General features: G+C 40.4%; 1 non-coding gene across 1 annotated transcript; it reads left to right on the forward strand.

Annotated features, from left to right (window-relative positions):
- Positions 1–10,148: 10,148 nt before the first annotated feature.
- TRNAK-UUU (transfer RNA lysine (anticodon UUU)) lies at positions 10,149–10,223 on the forward strand. Its single transcript has one exon. It is a non-coding gene; the product is annotated as a tRNA-Lys (tRNA).
- Positions 10,224–21,452: the final 11,229 nt, after the last annotated feature.

A 21,452-nucleotide genomic window follows, 5' to 3' on the forward strand; every position in this document is an offset into this window, starting at 1 on the left:
CCTTTGAAATCTTCTGTTCAGCTCTTTTCTTCATCATTTCTTTAATTGCTTTAGCTACTCGACTTTCAAGAGCAAGTTTCAGAGCCTCTTCTGACATCCATTTTGGTTTTTTCTTTCTTCCTGTCTTTTTGATGTCTTTTTGCTTTTTTCGTGTATGATGTACTTGATGCCGTCCCAGTTTGTCTGGTCTTCTTCCATCATGAGTGTTCAATGGGTCAAATCTATACTTGAGATGGTCTCTAAATTCAGATGGGATATACTCAAGGTCATATTTTGGCCTTGTGAATTATTTTAATTTTCTTCAACTTCAGTTTCATCTTGCATGTAAGTAATTGTAATCTGGCCTTGTGCTGACTGATGATATTGAACTTTTCCATTGTCTCCACAAGTGTAGCCTATTTAATTCCCGTGCATTCCAACCAGCAAGGTTCACGTGTGTAGTAGCTATTTATGTTGTTGAGAAAAAAGGTATTTGCAATGTAGAATTTGTTGATCTTGCAAAATTCTATCATGCCATCTCTGGTGTTGTTTCTGTCACCCAGGCCATATTTTCCAACTACTGATCCTTTTTCTTTGTTTCCAACTTTTGAATTCCAAACATCAGTGATTATCAATGCATCTTGTTTGCATGTTTGATCAATTTCAGACTGCAGAAGTTGGGAAAAGTACGTGCTACTCTTCCTGTAAATGCTAGGATGTCTCCAGTGGTAGAACCACTAGATTGGGGAGGAGCATCAAACGACAGAGCTTTAATTCTGGGCCTTGAAACCTAATGTAGTTTGCCTGGCTGGGTTTAAGGATTCCTTGGGATCGGTGACTCCTTTTTTCACTTTAATATTCATCGCTTCTTTAACTAGAATGTCTATAATTGTTATCCTATGCCTGTCTCACCATAGTATTTTGGGGAGCAGATAATTTGTTTCTTGAATTTCACAGATTCACAAATAGACAAGGAATGTATCTCAGGATGGATTACACCCAGAGCCTCGCCCATACCTAATTTAGAGGATTTAGATAATATACGATTTGAGACTTTTGAGCTGATGAGATTTCGATGAGAATTTTGGTCTTTGAGTTGATGCTATAAAGGTTTGAGATTGGGGGAATGTTGGGAAGAAGTAAATGTTTTTGTGTGTGGAACAGTTGTGGATCTTTGTAGACCAGGGGGAAGACTGTAGTAGGTGTAAAAATGTACCTCTAAAACTATCGGTGTCCTAATATCCAAAAGGTTTGATTATGTTACCTTCCACCAAAAAACCACACCCACTGCCATGGAGTCAATTCTGACTCATAACGACCCTATAGGACAGAGTAGAACTGCCCCATAGTTTCCAAGGAGTGCCTGGTGGATTCAAACTGCCGACCTTTTGGTTAGTAGCCATAGCACATGACCACTATGCCACCAGGGTTTCCTGTTACTTTCCCAGGCAAAAGGAATTTTGCAGACTTGATTAAGTTAAGGATCTCGTAACGGAAACATTTTCCTCCATTTTCTGTGTGGACCCAATGTAATCACAAGATCCTTATAAGAGGGAGACAGGTGGGCCAGAGTCAGAAAATGAGACAACAGAAGCAGAGGTCAGAGTGATACAGTCATGAGCCAAGGAATGTGGAGTGGTCTCAGATGCTAGAAAAGACAAGGAATAAATTCTCCACCAGAGTCTCCAGAAAGAATGTAGCTCTGTGAACATTTTGAGTTTAGTCCCCTAGGATCCGTTTCAGGCTTCTGAGCTCCAGAACTGAAGATAATAAATTTGTGTTTTTTGAAGCCATTAAATTTGTGGTAATTTGCTACAGTAGCAATAGGCAACTAATCCAGAGTTTGGTATTAAATTGTACTGTAGTCAGCGTATTGAAAAACTCGCTGGCTACCAAAAGAAACTGCGACAGTTTTTTAAGGATTCCTTGGCAGAGCGTTAAAAATTACTGATCCTGCACCCCACCTATAATCCCAACACGCAAGATTACTGGGGGGTACTTGTGGAATCTGCGTTTCATACTCAAAACCTTGATGAGTGTTATAATTTTCCCTACTAATGCGTTTATTTAAGAACAAACAAACAAACAAAAAAACAAACCTCCGTGCCCCCTCTGAAGCTCGAATTTAGGACCTTCATGTTAGGAGACTGACGCGCTGCCTACTGCGCTAAGAAGGCACCAGCTCAAATACCTTTTAGTATATTTCTCAACTGGAAAGATTTCAAGCGTCAGTGAAATTTCTGAAATAATCCGTTTTTATATACTAAACCCTGGTGGCGTAGTGGTTAAGAGCTACAGTAGCTAACCAAACGATCGGCAGTGCAAGTCCACCAGACACTCCTTGGCAACAGTATGGGGCAGTTCTATCCTGTCATTTACGGTCGCCATGGGTTGGAATCGACTTGACCAAAAGGGGTTTGGGTTTTTTTTGTTGTTGTTCGTTTGTTTGTTTTAAATACTCCTCCAACGGGGCCCTGGTGGCGCAGTGATTAAGAGCTTGGTTGGCAATCAAAAGGCCAGCAGTTCCAATACATCAGTTTCCCCTGCGGAACCCCATGGCATAAGCCAACCAGTATTGCTTTTTTTTATACGTCTCCATGCCCAAAAAGGAATTGGTGCTACGTCATACAATAAGTTTGCTCCAGCTCTGTTTGTCACATAGCCTCGATCAAAGTCATTTCAGGAGTTTACTCCTTAGTAAATAAATATACAACAGAGTGAAGTTTTCCACTACCACTTTAAACATTATTTACTGCTGGGTGACGTGAAGCAAGTTACTTACTATCTGTACCTCATATTCTCCATCAGGAAAATGGAGATCGTAGTAAAAAGTATCTATCGTTGAGGCAGTTTAGGGATTGAACGGCAGTAAATGTAAGGACAGTGCATGGCACGTACTAAATTTCCAGTAACCTTCGTTTGTTATTTATCGGTATTTTGGACAACTATCATGTAGAAATACTCCAGGAAAAGATTAAAGTGACGGAAAACAATCTTGCATCCTTGTAAATATTATGATTTGGAAGTCGTTAGGATGCAAGGTAGCGTGGCCAGGCGGTTTGAGGCTCTGGGTTAAGGCTCCAGTGTCTGCAGGCGAGTGGGTTCGAATCCCGCCGCTGCCAACTCTATTGTAACTTCAATTCATCTAAGAACAGCATTGGCAAAAGCCTACCCTTTGCTATCGGGTTTGATTACTACTCTTGGCGAGCCCTTTTACATAGGACAGAGTGGAACTAGCCCCGAAGTTTCCAAGGAGCAGCTGGTGGGTTCAAACTTTTGGTTGGCAGTCGACCTCTCTCAACTAGATTGCCCCGGGATAGCGAGATATTTATCTCCATAAGAGTAGGTTAAGATCAATTACCAACTTTTAAACGAAATGAGACTATTGTCATTTCTCACTCTTTATATCTAAGACCAGTATTTCGTGTACAAGGGGTAATCTTTATGTTTTTTAAATGTTCATTTTGAAACAAATATAACTCCCATAATTTCCAAATTACAAAAACTTAAGAGTTTATACACAGTGAAAAATCTTCCCTTTCCACCACCTCTCCTCCTCATTCCGCCTCCACCGGATTCTGCCTACCCAGGCAACTCTATTAGTCTGGGGTTACCTGCAAGGAATATTACCCGCATAAACAAGCCCATAACCAGTCAGAGTCAACTGTGACTCAGAGAGTCCAAGTGTGTCAGACTTGAACTGTGTTCCATAAGGTTTTCTTTTCTTTTTTTCCCCACACGGTTATTTTAATAGGCTCTGTCCTTGGAATAGTTGAGTTGGATGGTTCTAGTTTAAAACACCAAAGAATAGGAAGTCCTACCAATTGCTAAGGTTTTAATCACATAGTCAGAGCCTCTGAAAATGCCCCCACATAATAAAACAAGCAGGGCCACTGGACTGGGTTTCGGTTTCTCCTTTTTCCTCTACTGGAAGCCTCTGGGGCAGTGTGGCTCTCAACCCTTGAGGGGGAGGTCTGTGGTTCTTGTACTCTGGCTTGCTTTCTTAATCTGCAAATGGAATCATGTGACATGACACTTCTTTTCAGAGTCTAAGCCCACTGGTAAAAATGTATAGCAGAACATTTGGACATAGCGTTTGGAGGCGAGTATTCCGTAGGTTTTCTGATGGCTGATTTTTTGGAAGTAAATTACCAGGCTTTTCTTCGAGGTGCCTATGGGTGGACTCCAATTTCCACTCTTTCGTTTAACAGCTCAGCCAAATAACGGTTAGCGCCACCCAGGGACAAACAAGCCAATAGGAATCTATTGTTTTTCCACATTTCATACTTTCCAAACCTACTCTATTGCATATTCCATACCAGGGAAATTAATGTTTCCCTATTCCTGATGGCATAGTGGTTAAGTGCTATGGCTGTTAACCAAAGGGTCGGCAGTCGGAATCTGCCAGACGCTCCTTGGAAACTCTAGGGGGCAGTCCTACTCTGTCCTATAGGGTCCCTATGAGTCGGAATCGACAGGACAGCACTGGCTTTGGTTTTTTTGTTTGTTTGTTTGTTTGTTTTTTTACTTATTGGGCAATTACAAATATTTTCTCCACAGTTCATTTTTTTTTCACTTTGCTTATGCATTTTTTGTTTGTTTGGGTTTTTGGTTGTTTCATTTTGTCTCAATTTTTTTTTTTTATAATTTATATCATGCTTTCAGTGAAAGTTTACAAATCAAGTCAGTCTCTCACACAAAAACCCATATACACCTTGCTACACACTTCCAATTACTCTCCCCCCTAATGAGACAGCCAGCTCCACTCTCTATTTTCATGTCCATTTTGCCAGCTTCTAACCCCCTCCACCCTCTCATCTCCCCTCCAGGCAGGAGATGCCAACATAGTCTCAAGTGTCCCTCTGACCCAGGAAGCTCACTCCTCACCAGCATCCCTCTCCAACCCATTGTCCAGTCCAATCCATGTCTGAAGAGTTGGCTTCGGGAATGATTCCTGTCCTGGGCCAACAGGGTCCTTCTAGACTCAGTCAGACCATTAAGTCTGGCCTTATGAGAATAAACTGAATGCTTCCAAGGCCATAGTAGCAGGGGCAGGGGTCTGGGGACCATGGTTTCAGGGGACATCTAAGTAAATTGGCATAATAAAATCTATTAAGAAAACATTCTGCTTCCCACTTTGAAGAGTGGTGTCTGGGGCCTTAAACGCTAGTAAGCAGCCATCTAAGATGCATCCATTGGTCTTACCCCACCTGGATCAAAGGAGAATGAAGAACACCAAGGACACAAGGTGATTATGAGCCCAAGAGACAGAAAGGGGCACATGAACCAGAGACTACATCATCTATTTTTTTTTAAGAGAACGGAGGTGTATTCAGGCAGAAGTTTTTTTTAACATAGTGAATGTCAAATTTTCATTGTTTCTAACTTTTGTGTAAAAATTGGTTTTCTATCCCAAAGTTATGTAACTTTCTTGCCTTTACATTCCCAGTAATTACATTTGGTTTTATTTTTTACTTTTAAATTTTATATCTATTTGGAATTTAAGTATCACAGGTGACATATTGATGTAAGCTTTTTTTTATTTTCATAGGCCAACATCACTTATCTGAACTTTTCATTTTGCTACATCAGTTATAAGTGGAGTCTTTTTTAAAAAAATTTTATTGTGCTTTAAGTGAAAGTTTACAAATCAAGTCAGTCTCTCATAAAAAAATTTATGCACATCTTGCCATATACTCCTAATTGCTCTCCCCCTAATGAGACAGCCTGCTCTTTCACTCCGCTCTCTCTTATCATGTCCATTCCACCAGCTTCTAACCCCGTCTTCTCTTTCATCTTGCCTGCAGATAGGAGATGCCAACATAGTCTCAAGTGTCTACTTGATCCAAGAAGCTCATTCTTCACCAGCATCTTTTTCTATCCCATTGTCCAGTCCAATCCCTGTCTGAAGAGTTGACTTTGAGAATGGTTCCTGTCCTGGGCTAACAGAAGGTCTGGGGGCCATGACCACTGTGGTCGTTCCAGTCTCAATCAGACTATTAAGGCTGGTCTTTTTATGAGAATTTGGGGTCTGCATCCCACTGCTCTCCTGCTCCCTCAGGGGTTCTCTGTTGTGTTCCCTGTCAGGGGAGAAAACAGTTGTAGCCGGGCACCATCTAGTTCTTCCGGTCTCAGGCTAATGTAGCCTCTGCTTTACGTGGCCCTTTCTGTCTCTTGGGCTCATAATTACCTTGTGTCCTTGGTGTTCTCATTCTCCTTTGCTCCAAGTGGGTTGAGACCAATTGATGCATCTTAGATGACCACTTGCTAGCGTTTAAGACCCCACACGCCACTCTCCAAAGTGGGGTGCGGAATGTTTTCGTCATAGATTTTATTACGCCAATTGACTTAGATGTCCCCTGAAACCATGGTGCCCAAACCCCCACCCCTGCCATGCTGGCCTTTGAAGAATTCAGTTTATTCAGGAAACATCTTTGCTTTTGGTTTAGTCCAGTTGTGCTGACCTCACCTGTATTGTATGTTATCTTTCCCCTCACCTAAAGTAGTTCTTATCTACTATCTAATTAGTGAAAACCCCTCCTTCCCTCCCCACTCTCGTAACCATCAAAGAATAGTTTCTTCTCTGTTTAAACTATTTCTCAAGCTCTTATAATAGTGGTCTTATACAATATTTGTCCTTTTGCAACTGACTAATTTCACTCAGCATAATGCCTTCCAGATTTCTCCATGTTATGAAATGTTTCACAGATTCATCCCTGTTTTTTATCGATGCATAGTATTCCATTGTGTGAATATACCATAATTTATTTATCCGTTCATCCACCTTTGTTGTTTCCATCCTTTTGCTATTGTAAACAGTGCTGCAATGAACATGGCTGTGCATATATCTGTTCGTGTAAAGGCTCTTATTTCTCTAGGATATATTCCAAGGACTGGGATTGCTGGATCCTATGGTAGTTCTATCTCTAGCTTTTTAAGGAAGTGCCAAATTGATTTCCAAAGTGGTTGACCCATTTTACACTCCCAGCAGCAGTGTATAAGTGTTCCAGTCTCTCCACAACCTCTCCAACATTTATTATTTTCTGTTTTTTGGATTAATGCCAGCCTTGTTGGAATGAGATGGAATCTCTTTGTAGTTTTGATTTGCATTTCTCTAATGGCTTTTTTTTTTTTTAATGGCTAATGATTGTGAGCATTTCCTCATGTATCTGTTAGACATCTGAATGTCTTCTTTAGTGAAGTGTCTGTTCATATCTTTTGCCCATTTTTTGATTGGGTTATTTGTCTTTTTGTAGTTGAGTTTTTGCAGTGTCACATAGATTTTAGAGACCTGGCACTGATCGGAAATGTCATAGCTAAAAACATTTTCCCAGTCTGTAGGTAATCTTTTTACTCTTTTGGTGAAGTCTTTGGATGACCATAGGTGTTTGATTTTTAGGAGCTCCAAGTTATCTAGTTTCTCTTCTGCATTGTTAGTAATGTTTTGTATACTGTTTATGCCATGTATTAGGACTCCTAACATTTTCCCTATTTTTTCTTCCATGATCTGTATTGTTTTAGATTTTATATTTAGGTCTTTGATCCATTTTGAGTTTGTTTTTGTGCATGGTGTGAGGTATGGGTCTTGTTTCATTTTTTTTTTTTTTGAGATGGATATCCAGTTATGCTAGCACCATTTGTTAAAAAGACTGTCTTTTCCCTATTTAACTGTTTTGGAGGCTTTGTCAAATATCAACTGCTCATATGTGGATGGATTTATGTCTGGATTCCAATTCTGTTCCATTGGTCTATGTGTCTGTTGTTGTACCAGTACCAGGCTGTTTTGACTACTATGGGAGTATAATAGGCTCTAAAATTAGGTAGAGTGAGGCCTCCCACTTTGTTCTTTTTTTTCAGTAATGCTTTACTTATCCAGGGCCTTTTTCCCTTCCATATGAACTTGGTGATTTGTTTCTCTAACTCATTGAAAAATGTCATTGGAATTTGGATCAGAATTGCATTAAATCTATAGACGGCTTTTGGTAGAACAGACATTTTTAAAATGGTAAGTCTTCCTCTCCATGAGCAGGTATGTTTTTCCACTTACGTAGGTCTCTTTTGGTTTCTTGTAGAAGTGTGTTGTAGTTTTCTTTGTATAAGTCTTTTAGATCTCTGGTAAGATTTATTCCCAAATATTTTATCTTCTCAGTGGCTACTCTAAATTGTATTGATTTGGTGATTTCCTCTTCGATGTTCTTTTTTTTACTATAGAGGAATCCAACTGATTTTTGTATGTTTATCATGTATCCTGATGCTACGGTGAACTCTTCTATTAGTTTCAGTAGTTTTCTTGAGGCTTCCTTAGGGTTTTTCTGTGTATAAGATCATATCATCTGCAAATAGAGATAACTTTTACTTCTTCCTTGCCAGTGTGGATCCTTTTATTTCTTTATCTAGACTAATTGGTCTAGGTAGGACCTCCAGCACAATGTTGAATAACAGTGGTGATAAAGGGCATCGTTGTCTGGTTCCTGATCTCAAGTGGAATGCTTTCAGGGTCTCTCCATTTAGGATGATGTTGGCCATTGGCTTTGTATAAATGCCTTTTATTATGTTGAGGAATTTCCCTTCTATTCCTATTCTGCTCAGAGTTTTTATAATGAATGGGTGTTGAACTTGTCAAATGCCTTTTCTGCATCAATTGATAAAATCATGTGATTGTTGTCTTTTGTTTTATTTATATGATGGATTACATTAATTGTTTTTCTAATTTTGAACCGTCCTTGCATACCTGGTATGAATCCCACTTGGTCATGGTGAATTATTTTTTTTTGATATGATGATGAGTTCCATTGGCTAGAATTTTGTTGAGGATTTTTTCATCTAAGTTCATGAGGGGTATAGGTCTTGTCAGAAATGCCAGCTTTTAACATTAGAAAAATATTTTATTATAATCCATTCATAACATATGTTTTGACAACTTGGTCCTCTACCAACCTGATATGCCAATGGGCCTGGGTCTTGAGTCCCAAACCTCCCTGGGAGAGTGGTCCTGATCTCTGAGTGCAGTTTGGTGACTTCCAAGCTACTTCAAGTAGGGAGAAGAGAGCCAAAATACCTTCAAAGCATTCTTGATTCATTTAAAGGGTAACACCCCTAGATACTCTGCTTAAAAGTTTTCTCTAGTTCCCTTGCAGATTGACACACAAGCCAATCCAAGGTGAGTTTGTGTGACCCACCCCCAGCTATGCTTTATATATTCGTAGGGTACGAGAGGTGAGAAAATCACGAATTTCTAAAGTAACTGCAAATTCTCTCAGTTTTCCCATAGTCTTGGTTTCTTGGAAGTGCTGAATTATTTGGAAGAAATAAACAATAGTCTTTGCCATATCCCAAGCTGTCTCTCCTCCCCATACCAACCCTAGATAGATTAGTCTTTCCTTCACCCCAAAACTTCCTCTTTTGTTCCTGGATTCCCTGTAGAGTATTTTTTCCAGGTTTAGGTCAAAACTCACAACTATCTTAGATTGTATTATGGATGAATATCCTAATGTACACTAATTTATGAAGATAATTATCCTTTTCCTTTGGGTGTGAGCAGCAAATAATGATTAAAGACATGGAGAAGGAAGATAAGAAGGAGAAGGAAGAGGACGAGGATTAGAAAGAAAATAAAAAGGAGGAGTGACTTACTCATGGCAGAAAGGTTGCATCATTAAGAAATGCAAGCATAGAGATACAGAAGTTTAAACACAGGTGTCTTTGCTTGCCCACCATTACAGAATGCTCTAGTGGGTCCTCAAATTCTATTTCCTTCAACTCTTTTCTCCTCTGCCTCCCAAGGCTGCAAAAAAGTTGTACAAGACAGTGCAGAGAGACAGGAAGAGTAGCGTGAGTGTTTCTTCAAGAGAAATAGGTGCAGGTGGGGAAATAAGAAATGAAGGGATAAAATCACAACGCTTGGCAAGAAATGAAGTAGTCTGGGTCTAGCCCTGTGGTCTGAAACCTGGCAGTACTTTTTCTAGAGATCAAGCTCTGGTTCTGAAAATCTAAAGAGATACAAGGCATAGAGTAGAAAAGGGAAATGCTACCAGGGATTATAACATCTCTTTCAAACAAAATCTTCTTGGCGGTGAAGAGAATTCAAGGAGAATATTTGAGGCCATGACCTACAAATAATTGGCAACATAAATGAACCTAAATTAGGCACTCAGGAGACATATTAGACAGCCCATGGATAGTTTAGCTGGTAGAGCATCAGACTTTTAATCTGAGGGTCCAGGGTTCAAGTCCCTGTTCAGGCAGTCTTTCATTTTACTCTAATTAGTTCTCTTACAAGCCCTCCTTCTTCACTCCTCTCTTCCTGCTCTTTGCTCTCCAGGAATCTAAAGAGAGCCAGAACAGGAAAAGAAATCATAGCACTCTGCCCAGTCGTGGTCTGTTTTGTCACATTCTAGCCAATAAGACAAATCTTGCAGTAATGCAGAGGAAAAAGACAAAAAGTAGAGATAGCAAGGAGAAAGATAGTTGGGATTTCGGGAGCTAGAAAAGATTCAATGCCTTTCACTGAGCACAGAAAGAGGTTTGTATAGTTTTGCTTGTACACTGATAGATACTTTGTTTACTTTTTGCTTTATGGAATGTTTAGATGATGAATTTGCCAGCCCTAAGAGACAGCCTTGTTTAGTTGTTTTCTTAACACTGGAATACAAAAGTCTGAAACTCTATAGACTGCTGACCTGGAGGTTTGGATTGTGTGTGTGTGTGTGTGTGTGTGTTGTTTTCAGAGGAAAGGCCTGTCTGCCAATTGAATGAGATGGGGGCAATGTCAATCAAAACTTATGAATTCTAAAAGTAAAGCAAAAGAAAAAAGATCTTGAAAGCAGTGAGAGAAATGGCACCTTACCTATATGGCAAAGAACAACTGGAATGACAGTGAATATCTCATTAGAAACCATGGAGGAAATAATTAAAAGGCAGATTTTTCAAGTGGTGAAAGAGGAGTGTTATGAATTCTGGAAAAAAAAATATTTTGGAATGAAGGAGAAATCAAGACATTCTCAGACAAAGGAAAGCTAAGAGAATTTGCCACCAGCAGAACTTATAGATGGCTTGGAGAAAACAGCCAATAAAGAAACAGCCCATGATCACTTCAACAAGCTCCCAAAAATGGTGGTAGAGGCCTGAAGATTGGAATTGATCGGGATAGATAGAAGGGAGCTTCTGAGAGCTGAAAAATTCTTTATCTTGGTCTGCATGTTGCTTATATGAGATGTACATATGTAATAATTCATTAAGCTGAACAATTAAGTTGTATGCAACTTACTCTTTGTGAACTAAGCCTCAATTTAAACAAAAAGAAGAAGGAAGGATTTCCTTGGATGTCCTCTCACCTACAATATGTCCTATCTCTTCATTACTGCTGTTCAAATTGTAGTCTGTGGATTGACGCCTTCTAAGAACTGTGTTTTGCCTGTCTGTGGGCATTAGAAATTTTGTACCAATTTGACTGTGCCGAGACATTGGACCCCTCCTATTAAGTGAAGTAAAGCAATTTCAGGAATTGGGTGAATGGAATGTGGTGCTGGCCACTAATCATCAAGCACTAGAACTGTGTTGCCACTTACCATATTGTAAGATTGATTGGACACCTAGAACCCAAGCGAATACACAAATCTGAGGAAATATTATTTACTTTTATTTATTATTTTAAAATGATATTAATCTTAATCAAGCCTGGTTTCTATATTTGTAATTTAACATTAATAGCTAAAATAAATAAAAACACAAACCAGTTGATTGCAGCTGATTCTGATGAATGATGACCCCATGTGTGTCAGACTATAACTGTGCTCCATAGGGTTTTCAAAGGCTGATTTGTTCAGATGTAGATGGTCTAGGCTTTCTTCCCAGGGCTTCTGGGTGGATTCCAACAACCAACTCTTTGGTTATAAGGCCAACATGTTAACCATTTGCACCGCTTGGGCACTCCATTAGCTAAACATGGGGGTAAAATTAATACTACTTATTTGTAACTCTAATTTACATGTGTGAGTCAAGGTTAAGAAGGCCTGAAGAGCCAGACAACAAGTGGTGTATGTGCTAGACAGTTGTGGTCCGAAAACAGGCCTCGGGCGTGACTGAAAATAAAGAAGGAACCCTGTCTTTGGTGACAGCTCTTCTTTCAGAATCAGCTTCTCTGAAATGAATGAGGAAATCGCAGCAGCTGAAGACCATCTGCAAAGTGAATTTTAATGAAATCCCTCCATGTGTCTGTACAGGTTCTCATACTCAGTCTCTGATGAGCAAAGGAGTTGAGGCTTTCTGCGTTAACTACATTTTGATGTGACAGTCATTTTGGATGTAAGTATTTAAAATATGTCCTCCAAAAATATTTTAGATTCTTGTACAAATTCTTTCTTCCTAGCATTAAGTCCAATTCTTCTTAGTTTAGAGGAAAAAATTCATCTACATTCCATTTCTCCCAGCTCTACAGTTGGCCTAAATGAGTGTGGGCCTATGCTGAGGAGATGTTACACTAGGTCTATTAGGGGAGGGAAGAAATTATCAAGTGATATGGTAAAGATATCAACTCCATGTCAATCTCAATACAGAGATTAAAATGAGTTTGTATGGGACTAAGAGTGCACTAAACTACTGTGTAAATATTGTTCTGGAGTACACAGGAGGGAAGAGGGAGGATAGAGGCGCATCAGCTGAGAGACAAAGGAAAGAGGTGGGGTGGGGTGGGGAGAAATGAACGAAAGAGAAAAATGAGAGAGAGGAAGAGGGCAAGGAAAAGAGAAGGAGGCTTGTTCCAGAAGAGGATTCAGTTCATTTTTCCAAAGACTGCCTTGCTTTTGAGAGTGATTCACTGTCCTTTCCCTCCCAGGGTAGACATGCTGAGCACTGTGGAGAGGGCAGACCAGGTTGAATTTTTGTTTGCAATTCGGGCATTGTTGGTATTGTGGCTTCAGTGGGAACTGCAGGGATTTCCTGATTTCAGTAGGTGGGTGTGGTGGGAGCATTGTTGAGAGAAGAAGCGGGATGGGCACTCAGCTTTGAGATTAAGCACCACTGCAATTGGGGAAGTTTATGAGGTTTTGCTTAAAATGAAAATAATACAAGAGAAAGTTTCCCCTTGTTTGCTCTACATATGTCTAAGTCTTAAATGAAGCTTATTGAAACCCAACAATTTCCTAAAGTAATTCTATCTGGCCCCTCTACTCTTCACATCCTGCTCTTAGCTCAAAAGGAGTCTAAAGAGGGGACTGTGACCACAGAAAGTCAGAAACTCTGGGCTATCTGTAATAACTACATTCTCAGTCATCTTTTCCTCAGTCCCAGTATAGGCTCAGAGGCAATGTAGGTTAGTCCTTCCCAAGTCAAGCAGATAACCTCAAAATTGGCTGTGACAGACTGATAGAAGGTGGATAGTTACAGGTTTTGGAGAGAAGAGGAAAGGGGGTGATGCATTATAAAAGACCTCCAGGTCATTTGGCTTTTCACCTCTGCTACCATAATTGATAGCCTCTACCTACAGAGAAACTAGCCATTTCCTTGCCTTCAAGCCTTTGGCAGCAACGTCCCTTTAAAAGATTTTCTCCTATTTAGGTCAAAACACAAAAACCTTTTAGTTCATATTCTGGATTGTATGATCAAATTTACATTGATTCATCAAGATTGTTACTTTTATTCTCAGTATCAATAATTGAAAATACGTATAGGGAAATGTAGAATCATTCCACAAGGAAGTGGCAACTGTCCTGAAACAATGTAGCCCTTCCCCGAGGTCTTTGGGTTAATGTGTCTGTGCCCTCCTCTTTTGGCCCTGTGGTGTTTAGGATCTGTGCTTTGTTTCTTCATTGGCAGTCTCTTCACGAGGTAAGATTCTCCCATCCACCCAGAGACTGAGTTCAGGACAGCTGGACAAAGACATTTCTATGCTCTTCCATGGCTTCTTTCTGCTCAATATCCATGTCTCGATATCCATGTCCATGAATAAGAGGTCAACAAGACTTGGCAGTGAGTCTTTGCCTCCTCAGCATAAACCTGGGTTAAACATCTACTTCTCAACACTTTAGAACATGCCAGAAAAGGGGATGAGACAAAGAAAAGGATCTCTTCTCTGGTAAGAATGAATTCTTTTCCTGAAATTATTTGAGAACCCTGTGTTCTCCATTCTGCAGAAGGAACATCAATTTTTCCCAAGCACTAGAGCAGATTTTTCTTCTTTCAGATTCTCTAGCCTCTTAACACTCAGGTTTCCACTAAGCCCTACAAAATGGGTGTGCAGACAGTGGCACATATACCAGTGATTGTTTAGAGTGCTTGGAGAGAACATGTGGATAATAGATGACCACAAATAACTTTAAGTGAGTACCATTGTCTCAACAAGTTAGTTAAGAAAGAAGCATCAAGGCCAAAGCAACTCAAGAAAGTCATAAGGTTCTAGAGGCAGGGCCAAGATCGCGGAATAGACCGACACTTCCTGCGATCCCTCTTACAACAAAGACCCAAAAAAACAAGTTAAACAAGTGTATTTTTGACAAGCTCGGAGCCCTGAACATCAAAGGCAAAATTAGAAAACAAGCTGAGTGGCAGCAGGAGGAAGAGATGGTCCAGAAACAGAGAAGCGTTATTGGATCTGAATTCCAAGGAACCCTCAGGCACCATTCCCAGGAGCAGCTGTGGCAGGCCGGTACTAGTGTCATGCCCCAGTTTCCTCAGGGAAAAGCAGCCACCAACGCAGCCTACTCACACCTCCGGAACCAGAGAAGAATGGTGCTTTTGGCAAAAGCTAAGTACTTGCATATAATTTACCGTGCCCCCCACTCCCAAGCAAGCTTCAGCAGCTCTTGGTTTTCCTGGGCCTGAGATAGGCCCAGTAGAGTGCCTAAAGCCATCCTCCCGGCCTTGGAGAAGGAATAAATTCGCATTTGGGGGAAAAGATAATTTGCCATCTCAACTAAGCTGGAGAGGTCAGGACAGAAGTGGCTCCTTTCCAGGCATAAAGAGTCCATGGACTTTGCGTACCTTTCCCCCCTACCTGGACCTGTGTGGGCCTATTTTGGGAGCATAGGCCCTTTTTGGCAGGCTACAATTGTTCCAGCTGTGCGGTGGAGAGGGGGGTGTTTGATGTTTGACACTGCTTTGCCTATTAAACTGGGTCCTCACCTGCCTACATCAGGGGCCTGAGGACTGGTGGCTCCATTTGGATCACCTAGCCACCCACGAGAGGGGTCCAAGGATAACTGGTACCTCCCAGTCCCTACAACCAAAAACATTGGGTGCCCATGGTCCATCTGCAGAACACACCTACCCATACACACTAGGGAAGAGGGACATGCTTTCCTCAGAAACATTTGGGGGACCATTCTCAGCCCCCTGCCTTGTTCCAAGCATGACCCCCTGCTGCAAGCAGATACCAGTACCTACACCAATCACCCCTGCCCCTCTAAGTCTTTGGGACAGAGCCTCTACCAAGCACTTGATGACCAGCTACCTGGGCACCTGAGCTGAATACATACAAGAAAAGTAAATGGACTCCTAGGCTAACATACCTGATAAAAGCTCTTGCCATCTGGTGACAGGACGTCAGAGCTTCAAAGGTGAAAATAATCAAGCTAGCTCACTCAAGAAACGCAGTTGGGCATATCAAAACAAAACAAAGCAAGAAGCTAGGATATAGCAAGCAAACATAAAATAAAGTAATCTAATAACTTTTTTTTAAAATAACTTATAGATGGCTTGGAGACAACAGTCAATGTCAAATCACATAAAGAAACAGACCATGATCACTTCAACAAGCTCCCAAAACAAAGAATACAGGGATCTTCTAGATGAAAGTGACTTCCTGGAATTACCATATGCAGAATACAGAAGATTAATGTGCAGAACCCTTCAAGACATAAGGAAGGAAATCAAACAATATGCACAAAAAGCCAAGGCACACAGATAAAGTAGTTGCAGAAATTAAAAAGGTTATTCAGGAACATAACGAAAAATTTAATAAGATTTTAATAATAAAATCCATAGATAGCAATCAGGAATTCAGAAGATTAACAATAAAATTATAGAGTTTGACAATTCAGTAGAAAGTCAGAGGAGTAGAATTGAGCAAGTGGAAGGCAGAATTAGTGAACTTGAAGGTAAAGCACATGGCACCAATATATTTGAAGAAAATATATAAAAGAATTTGAAAAAATGAAGGAAACTTAAGAATTATGCGAGACTCTGTAAAGAGGAAGAACCTACAAGTGATTGGAGTACCAGATCAGGGAGGGATGACAGAAAATACAGAGAGAATTGTTGAAAATTTGTTGGCAGAAAACTTCCCTGATATCATGAAAGACGAGAAGACATCTATCTAAGATGCTCATCAAATACCACACACGACAGATTTTAAAAGAAAGTCACCAAGACATATTATAATCAAACCTGCCAAAACCAAAGATAAAAAGAGGCTTTTTAGAGCAGCCAGGGATAAAAGAAAAGTTACCCACAGAGGAAAGTCAATAATAATAGGCTCGGACTACTTGGCAGAAACCATACAGGCAAGAAGGCAATGGGATGACTTATAGAAAGAATTGAAGGAAGAAAAATTGCCAGCTAAGAATCATCTATCCAGCAAAACTGTCTCTCAAATATGAAGGTGAAATTAGGACATTTCCAGATAAACAGAAGTTTAGAGAATTTGTAAAAGCCAAACCAAAGCTACAAGAATTATTAAAGGGCGTTCTTTGGTTAGAAAATCAATAATATCAGGAATCAACCCAAGACTAGAACACTGGACAGAGCAATCAGCTATCAACATAGACAGGGAAATCACAAAAATAAATCAAAATAAAAAGTGCTCAAAACAGGGAAACAGTGATGTTATTATGCAAAAGAAGACAACATTAAACAATAAAAAGGAACTAAGAAATGTAGTCATAGATCTTTCATATGGAGAGGAAGACAATGCGATATATAGAAATAAATGTTAGGCTTAAATTTAGAAAAATAGGGGTAAATATTAAGGTAACCATAAAGGAGACAAATGGTCCTACACATCAAAGCAAAGTAAAAGAAAAAAATACAGACTCAGCAGTACTCAACAGTAACAGTAACAAATAAGAGGAAGAGACAAATATAAAGTGCAAAAATTAAGTGAGAAAAAGAAACTGTCTCCAACATGAAAAGACATCAAAATGATGGCCCTAAATTCATACCTATACATAATTATGCTGAATGTAAATGGACTAAATGCATCAATAAAGAGACAGAAAGTGGAAGAATGGATAAAAAACATGATCCATCTATACGGTATGTTCATACAATGGAATACTACACATCAGTAAAGAACAGTGATGAATCTGTGAAACACTTTGTACCATGGAGGAATCAGGAAGGCATTATGCTGAGTGAAATTAGTGAGTTGCAAAAGGACAAATATTGTGTAAGACCACTACTATAAGAACTCGAGAAATAGTTTAAACAGAGAAGAAAATATTTTTTGATGGTTATGGGGCGGGGGGAGGGAGGGACACAGGAATTCACTAATTAGATGGTAGATAAGAACTATTTTAGGTGAAGGGAAAGACAACACACCATACAGGAGAGGTCAGCACAACTGGACTAAACCAGAAGCAAAGAAGTTTCCTGAATACACTGAATGCTTTGAAGGCCAGTGTAGCAGGGGGAAGGGTTTGGGGACCATGGTTTCTTGGGGAGATCTAAGTCAATTGGCATAATAGAAGCTAATAAGAAAACATTCTGCATCCCACCTTGGTGAGTGGTGTCTGGGATCTTAAAGGCTAAAAAGTGGCCATCTAAGATGCATCAGTTGGGCTCAACCCACCTGGAGCAAAGGAGGATAAGAACACCAAAAACACAAGGTAATTATGAGCCCAAGAGACAGATAGGGCCACATAAACCAGAGACTACATCAGCCTGAGACCAGAACTAGATGGTGGCTGGCTACAAACGATGGCTACCCTGACAGGGAACACAACAGAGAACCCCTGAGGGAGCAGGAGAGCAGTGGGGTGCAGACCCCACATTCTCATAAAAAGGCTAGACTTACGGGTCTGACTGAGACTAGAAACACCCCGGTGGTCATGGTCCCCAAATCTTCTGTTAGCCCAAGACAGGAACCATCTGAAAGCCAACTCTTCAGACAGGGATTGGACTGGACAATGGGATAGAAAATGATACTGGTGAAGAATGAACTTCTTGTATCAAGTAGACACATGCGAATATACTGGCATCTCCTGTGTGGAGGGGAGTCAAGAGGGCAGAAGCGGTCAAATGCTGCCCGAATGCACACGAAAAGAGAGTGGAGGAAAGGAGTGTGCTGTCTCATTAGGTGGAGAGCAATTAGGAGTATATAGCAAGGTGTATATAAATTTTTGTATGAGAGACTGACTTGATTTGTAAACTTGCACTTAAAGCACAATTAAAAAACAAGAAGAAGTAAGGTTCTGAGAGTAAGATCTTTGGCCTGAGTTGTGAGGATACAAATGAGAGTAGGGATTGAACCCAAAGCTTCATGCATGCTAAGCACAGTGCTCCACCACTGAACTATGCCCCCAGCTAGCCCCCCATCTGAGAGGAATCTTCATGACTATTCTCAGAGTCTCTGAAGATTAAGTCAAGATAAAATCACTTTAAGTTCAATTCCGCTGTTTCCAAACTCCCTACACTGCACACTCCCAGACGCAGACACACCCAGAGAAGGTTATCTTAGTGCTAGAAAGAACAATACTGTTCCTAGTCAATGCTCTGCCACCAGATTACCCGGAGCCTGCTTCCATTCTATCACCTGGATGAATCACAAGTTACAACATTCTCTTGGAACTTGTCTGAATTGACTTTTTGTATTCTTTTGACTCTTGGGAACATATTAATGTGTTACAGAGGCAAATAAGTCAATAAAACTCAAGGGTTTGTGAAAATACTGTAAAATAAAATACAAATAGAAACAAATAAAGCTAACTTATTTTGAAAGAATAACATCCACATAGGAGGAAAAAGAGAGATTCAAGTAAACGTTTTCCATAGTGCTTTGTCCTCAGTGTAAGACAAAAAGAATGACGAGCAAATATTAAACTCTGCATATCAGCTCTTTGACTTTGTTTTTTTAAATAATGCTATGGGTGGCATACTGGTTAAGAGCTATGGCTGCTAACCAAAAGGTTGGCAGTTTGAATCCACCAGATGCTCCTTGGAAATCTTATGGGGCAGTTCTACTCTGTCCTACAGGGTAGCTATTAGTCAGAATGGACTCCACGGCAATGGTTAGGGTAATGGATGTAGCAATTCTGATATAATTTCGTTTAAATTTTTGGCTTGAGAAAATGAGTACACAGATTGAGGTTGTTGGTAACCAGCGCTCTCACTGTGGGAGATAGGAGGAAAAGAAGAAATTGGAAGGGAGAAAGGTAGGAAATCCCCTGTGGGTGCTGAATGGGCATTCCTCCCTTGCCATCAAATCGATTCTAACTCTTGGATGGAGACCCCATGTGTACAGAGTAGAACTCCTCCATAAGGTTTCTTTGGCTGTAATCTGTGGTTAAGCGCTGCGCTGCTAACCAAAATGTTGGCCAGTTCAAACCAGCCAGCAGCTATTTGGGACAAAGAAGGCAGTCAGTGGGTTCTGGGAAATATTACAGCTGTGAGTGGAAATTGGCTCCACCACAATCGTTCTGAGTTTTTTATTTAATCTTTAAGGATGACCAGGGTCACAATTATACTTGACTGCTAACCTAAAGATTGTTGGTTCCAGTGGAAGAAAAGGCAGGCCGTCTGCTTCATTTAAGATTACAGCCAACACATGGGGTCACCCCATGGGATCAACATGAGTCAGAATCGCCTAGGTAGCAACCAACAACAATTTTTAAGGAAGCAGATTGCCAGGCTTAGATGGTGCTGCTGTGTAAATTCCAATTGCCAACCTTTCAGTTACCACTAGGTTACCGGGCACAAAATGTTTTCACCAGCCAGAAGCATTTCTTATATAATGTAGTGATTCTTTTTCTACAAGATTTTAAAACATTTCTTCTGGTTAAAAATACATCTTTCCCTACGCACATAATACTAATATCAGAACAGAAATGAAAGTCATAAGGGCAACAGCATGTAGCATACAGGATTCCTTGCTCCATCAATTCCTAGGTTTACACATTGAATTTCAGTTCCTTATTTACTTTTTTTTTTATTGTTCTTTAGATGAAGGCTTAGAGAACAAACTAGTTTCTCATTAAACAGTTGGTACACATATTGTTTTATGACACTGGTTAACAATTCTACGACATGTCAACACTCTCCCTTCTCCACCTTGGGTTCCCTGTAACCGGCTTTCCTGTACCCCCCTGCTTTCTAGTCCTTGCCCCTCGGCTGGTGTGCTCCTTTATCCTCGTTTAGTTTTACAGGCCTGTCTATTCGTGGGCTGAGGAGTGAACCTTGGGGATTACTTCATTACTGAGCTAAAATGGTGTCCAGGGGCCATACTCTTGGGGTTTCTCCTGTCTCTGTCAGGCCAGCGAGTCTGGCCTTCTTTTGTGAGTTAGAATTTTGTCCTATGTTTTTCTCTAGCTGTCTGTGGCACCCTCTGTTGTGATCCCTATCACTGCAGTCAGTGGTGGTAGCCAGGCACCATCTAGCTGTACTGGACTCTGTCTGGTGAAGGCTGTGGTAGATGTCCCCACACAGAATATATAATATCAGAGCAGAAATGAATCATAAATGCAACAGCATGTAGCATATTGGAATTCTGTACTCCATCAGTTCCTAGGTTTCCTTATTAAATTTCAGTTCCTTATTCTTAAAATTTTAATAAAATATGCAAAATGTCGGTTAGCATTTCACAGAAGACCTCAAAACCAAACCAAATCAAACCCACTGTTGCCCAATCGATTCCGACTCATAGCGAACTTATGGACAGGGTAGAATTGCTTCATATGGTTTCCAAGGCTGTAAATCTTTATGGAAGCTGACAGTGACGTTTTTCTCTCCCTGAGCGGCTGGTAGGTTGGAACCACCGACCTTTTGTTAGTAGCCAAACACTCGACAACTGCACCACCAAGGTTCCTAGACAGAGATTTTTTTTTTTTAATTCTACTGCGTTGGATAACTGCAGTACTCAGTTCTGTTAGAATCCAAAGCCTTGGAATGCAAATGCTTTTTAAGAAAGAAATAAAGCAAAATTGACTTTAGTTGTGGAAACGCGGAATCCAGCCAGGGATCTTCAGATCTTCAGTCTATTGCTCTCCCAACTGAGCTATTTCTGCAGCCTGAAAATGGTCATTTCAGTCTTTCTTCAAAATATTATCACAGCTGATGTGATCTCAAATATTTAGTCTTAACTTATTCTATATTATGCACATGCTCAGAGACAAAATTATAAGGCTCCATTACCATCCATGTCTGAAAATGGAATCCAATATTCTGAGACCATGGACAGGCAGGTAGAGGACAGGGATGGCAACAAACGGGAGGAACAGGTAAAACAAGGTGATGTTTTTCTGCTTAGTAACTTCTGGCTCTTTCAT

This window comes from Elephas maximus, chromosome 1, assembly GCF_024166365.1.
Source record: "Elephas maximus indicus isolate mEleMax1 chromosome 1, mEleMax1 primary haplotype, whole genome shotgun sequence".
Taxonomy (NCBI): Eukaryota; Metazoa; Chordata; class Mammalia; order Proboscidea; family Elephantidae; genus Elephas; species Elephas maximus.